The following is a 5684-nucleotide window of genomic DNA, read 5'->3' on the forward strand; positions in this document are numbered from 1 at the left end:
AACATTTGAGGTAGGGCTGATTGTGCAAGTAAAGATTAAGAGCCCCGGGCTACATGAAAAGGAAGTCTATGAAGTCTGGAGTCAGGTGGAGGTGGACAGTTTGATAAGCACAACACAAAAGAAAGGAGCTAACCTACTGCTAGAAATGCATGAGATGTCCTTATTTCCAAACTAAAGCACATGTGGATTAACTTAACAAAAGAAATGTAGTCTTTCTGTTGCATATTATCTCATGTTGTTTTATTAAATTGGAAATCAGTACAATTTTAAATACTTGTTAGGAAGAGATACTGTAAAGAGAAGGAAGATAGCACCAAGTAGTGTTAAAGTACTCATTTTTGTCCTCCATATAGATTGTACTATCTGTTCTCACTCCCAGAATGCAAAGTATGAGTTAACTCTGAGCCAACAAGGGGTCAAAAAGCCCACATATGGCCCATTTGTCACTGATGCCAATGATGTTACTCTAGTACAAAGATGCTGATATCAATAGCATTGTATTGGAGTTGATGTTTCTATGCTGACATTGGCATCACTCTGTTGGCATCAAGCCTGTTGGCCCAGCTCATCTATAGGCAATCATTATTACATTTAAAGGATTCAGCCAAGGCCTCTTTCAGTATATTTCTATGCTGGATCTATTTGTTTTTATTTTTTAAGATCTGGCAATATATGATAAACAATAGTGGCAGCCAAAGACCCAAGAGTGAAATAAACTTTCAATAAGTATCTGTCTGTGTGGAGAGAAATATATGTTTATTTCACAGGAGTGACTTAGGAGGAAATTGGGGGAGGTAGGGGATTGAAAGGGGTGACAACAATGAAGATACTGTATTCATATGCTTTGTTAAATAGCAACTCCTATGTACAACTATTTAAAGATAATATTAAAAAGAATAAAGCTCTTCTATGTTTTATTTAGCTTTTATTCTTTCGTTTTATTTAGCTTTTATTCTTTCATAATGTCTTGCTGATTTTTAATTATCTTTAAGAGTTGTACAAAGAGGTTTCATGTCAACACGCCCATTTATGAGTAGTGTCTATTATTAATCAATGCCATTTCTTCCGTTATTTTCTTGCATCTCTCCCAACCCCACCCATCCCATCAGATTTCCTGGTTGCATTTTCACATGTGTGTGTTAACTATCTTGACTGTTTTAGCCATCTTCTTCTCTCCCTTTGCTTGCCCCCTGCAAGTCTTCCCACTTCGTCTCTACATATATTCCAGCTTCCTAGTATTCGTGTTGTTAACCTGAAAGTTTGTTGTTTATAAGAGTTATACCATTGGACAACTCCTTTGCATATACCAGAGTCCCACCCCTTCTTATACAATACTTAAAAAACTTTTCTAAGTCTTTCATTTCCTTACAAATGGGGCAATGTCATTTTTTATGATGGAAGCATAGAATTCCGTTGTGGAAATATAGGCTGCATGGTTCCCCTCATTTGTAATAACTATTAGGATATTCTTAGCACATAGCTCAATGGCCATATAAAATGATGCTTATCGAAATGAACTCCAAGAAATGGAAGCAAAGGGGGGTTTTGGTATTGTTTGCAGTTATTTCTTTTTCCCCCCTTTATTGTCAAAGTGAAGTACAGAGGGGTTACAGTTTCATATGTAAGGCAGTGAGTACATTTCTTGTTCAACTTGTTACCTCCTCCTTCATTTCCTCCCTGCCTCCCCCTCCCTTTTCTTCCCACCCCCCCTCCCACTCCAATGAGTTGTACAGTTGGTTTATACCAAATGGTTTTGTAAGTATTGCTTTCGGACTCATTTGTTTTTTTATCCTTTGTCTCTTGATTTTGATATTCCTTTTCCCTTCCCTAGTTCTAATGCACGTATATAGTTATTTCTTTTTTTCCTGTTTGGTTTATTCCCTGTTGTCACTGGGTTTATTTTGTACCCTTTGTCTTGTATATAAGTTTATCTAATTTGGGGAAGGGAAGGGAAATCACAGAAATGGTGGAACAAAGAGCAAACCAATTCAACAGTGATATTCTCTAGACACTATGTTGGAAATGAACTTGGTAACTTGGGAGTAAAGAGGAGAAAGCGAGAGAAAATGAAGGAGGGGGTAACACTGTTCGAAAGAAATGTACTCATTACTTCACTTACATAACTGTAACCTCTCTGTACATTACCTTTACAACAAATTCAAATTTAAAAAAAAAAAAAAAACACTTTTCTACTCTTCCAGTGAACTCAGGAAATTTCCTCTGAAATTTTTCCTGAAGTAGGAAAGTATTAGATGTGCCAATCAAGAAAAGGAAATATAAGAAGCATGTGATGATTCCTAATCAGATAAAAATGTGATGACTTAAAAGTTATATTTCATAAATATAAACAGGAGTTATAAAATGGAGGCTGTATAATCTATAGAGAATGAGGAATTAAGTTCTCTCCCGTTCTCATCAAAAGTTGGGCAGTTGACCATAGTTTGCTGTCTAAAGCAATGTGAGTGTGCAAATGTAAGTGGTCAGGCTTGAAAATATTGGGTGAGTCACAAGTGTCAACATGTCAGGAGAATATTGTGTGTACACACCCAGTAGGAGGGAGGTCTGCTCTGTAAAAGGTGTATCCAGGAAGGGTAAAGACTTGGTGGCATTAATGTAATAAATGTATTGCAATCGTCCCTCACAGCCTTAGTTATGCATGTCCCTCTTACATGCCAAACAGACTTCTACCACTCCACTACCAACAAATGTCTTTTCCAGTCATGGCCTCGTGCTCAAAGTCCTGGCACCAATCTTGACAAAAACTTTGGAGAATTCTCTACACATGTCAAAAGATGTGTAACACCCTTCACAATCTGCCCTTTAACTCTTCCCAGCAGCAGTCCCAATACACAGTCAGCTGCTCCCCAAACAGCTCATGCTTTTCCTGTATCGCTAACCATTCCAAAATACATCAAGTTCTTTAATGCTCACATGCATCATGCCACCTCTGTCTTCTGCCTTAATTGTACTAGAAGAATGCTGGTTCGTGTCTGTCACTAAACAGAAGTCTGTAATGGGAAGAAATAAAACTGGTCTATATGGGCTGGGGATATAGCCTAGTGGCAAGAGTGCCTGCCTAGGATACACGAGGCCCTAGGTTCGATTCCCCAGCACCACATATACAGAAAACGGCCAGGAGCGGCGCTGTGGCTCAAGTGGCAGAGTCCTTGAGCCGGAAGAAGCCAGGGACAGTGCTCAGGCCCTGAGTCCAAGGCCCACGACTGGCCAAAAAAAAAAAAAAAAAAAAAAAAACTGGTCTATCCTTACTTACCACACAGCACACGGCCCAGAACAGACTAAATGCATATAAACTATAGGATTCCCTTACAAAGTCCTTTGTGAACTGAAGTAAACATCATAGCTTTACCTCCCAGTTCAATCACCACTCCATGTGGAAATGGAACTCCAATCTAGATGTTGATCTATAAGCAATGACATTGAATTCATAATTGATGCAACTCTATCTAGCTACGTTACATAGATAGATAATAGATACTTAACAAATGGACAGATAGGTAGGATAGATAGGACAGGTATATAGATAGGTTAATATGCATTCTCGGTTTCTATTCATTGATTATCCAGTATGATTGAGAATCAAATTATTAAATTTAGCACATCCTAATTAGCTTATGTTTCAGTGTACAAGGTTGGGAGGAAATTGGGAGACTTAAACTGCAGGTATAACATGACAGAGGGAAAAAAGCAACAGAAGAATGTGTAGGGGGTGACTAAGAGCTCCTGAATTTACACAGCGAAGTATGGACGGTTTAAATGTCTTTGCTGTTTGCTTCTTTTTGAACTGGAGCAATTTCAAACACCCCTCTCCCCCTACTGTTCTAAGATTAATTGAGTTTTGCATACTTTTAGCTTGCTTGGGGTACTAAGGAGAGTTTCCACAGACCCTGCATTTGCCAGAGTAAAGAGACTATCTCATTAATATATGATTAATAGCCACTCATGGAGTGATTAATTAGTCATTTTGACAATAAACTGAGTGTATGTACATGCCTTTGCTGGACTCCAAGTTTCACATGTAAAAGAAAATGAGAAAAAGAAAGTCTTCCTTTTCCTTGTTTCCTCCCTGCACCAGACTATGGAAAAAATCCAAAGGCCTTTGCATATTCTGGTCTTGTCTGATTTCATCTGGTTTGTCTTTAAGAACAACGTCCCTGAAATGGAAGCTCTCCAACATGATTGATGACTTCTCTTTCTATCTGCAAGTTGGAAACTCAGAAAAAGGATTTTTTTTCCCTGTAGGTCTTTCTGCTTATTGGTACAAGAGTTATTTCCACTTTGCCGCAGAATTGATTTGCAACATTGGTGTATGAGTTTGTATATTTTTCTCACTGGCCCGTCACAAAGCATAAGTCAGCAAGTCTTCTGCAAGATGATGGATTGTGTAGCCAGGAGCCTTCTAGCAATGTTTCCATTAAAAAGATGAGCATATTGTCATTAACTTTGGGGAACTGGAATCATCCAAATTCTATACTTTTGACATTTCACAGCTGTTTTATTTAGTTGCACTGATTTTTTCCCCACTTCCAGTAGGCCCAGGGAAGATGCCTATAACACTGATTTCCCCCTCTAGAAAAATAAAGACATGAGGGAAACACTAAAGGATCAATTGCAGTAATTCTAAACTTATATTCAGCCTCTGTTCAAATAATACCATTCCAAAATGGGGAAAAATAACTGAGAAAGGAACTTGTCTGCTTCAATGGTTACAAAGAACCATTCAGATAGGAATATACTGAAGTGTCTTAAGGATTTAACTGACCAAAATGAGAAGAAATGACAAGCCAAACCTAGAGCTTTTGGTTTCCAGTTTGTTGTTCAGACTGCTTAGATTTAGTAGCACAGCAATGCTTACCTCCTTTTCTCGTCTACTTGTTCACTCTATCTCTATGTACTGCATGCATGAGGAGACGAGTCAGTACACTCGAAAAGCCTTTTGGAAGCAAGTTAGAGAAAGTACAATAATGTCATGAAATAAATATAAAATTAAGTGTAATGCTAATGCATTACATAATGCAATGGCTAGAAAACAGCTACTGGCCTTAAGACTCTTTGAATTGATGCTAGATATTGAGCTCTATGAGTGTGCATGAGTGTATGCGTGTAGCCCTCTGATCACTGTTACTTCACATTCTTTAGAAATGCAACATACCTATCCAGAATAACATATTCTGCAGCCATGTCTCTGTGGTTAAATCAGTGCTCCCAGACATCTGGGAGTGGCAGCACTCTGGAAGAGACTATCTTTGAACAAGCTCTGTGTACTGCCATACCAGCCTGAATGGGCCCGATCTCGTCTGATCTCGGAAACTAAGCAGGGTCGGGCCTTGGTTAGCACTTGGATGGGAGGCCGCCTGGGAATACCGGGTGCTGTAGGCTTTAGTCTATGGCCATACCACCCTGAACGTGCCCGATTTCATCTGAACTGGTTAACCTCTATCTACACTCATGAAAGATGAAGAAAGGCTACCTTTCTGAAACCCTGTTACCTGGACCTCACTTACCATCTTATTGGAAAATATATAGCCTGAATGGCATCTTTTAGTCTCTGTTAAGCCATATATTAGCATCATTAAAAGAACACATGAAATCATACTGTAGCACCAATATTCTCCCATAGACATGCCTATATGACCATTTTCCAAAGCTCTGTGACTTAAAAGGGG

At 38.8% G+C, this 5684-nt stretch overlaps 1 pseudogene; it reads left to right on the forward strand.

Moving 5' to 3' along the window:
• The first annotated feature begins 5277 nt into the window (after positions 1-5277).
• On the forward strand, positions 5278-5397 carry LOC125365057 (annotated as a pseudogene).
• The last annotated feature ends 287 nt before the right edge of the window (positions 5398-5684 follow it).

This window comes from Perognathus longimembris, chromosome 16 (assembly GCF_023159225.1).
Source record: "Perognathus longimembris pacificus isolate PPM17 chromosome 16, ASM2315922v1, whole genome shotgun sequence".
In the NCBI taxonomy this organism is placed as follows: domain Eukaryota; kingdom Metazoa; phylum Chordata; class Mammalia; order Rodentia; family Heteromyidae; genus Perognathus; species Perognathus longimembris.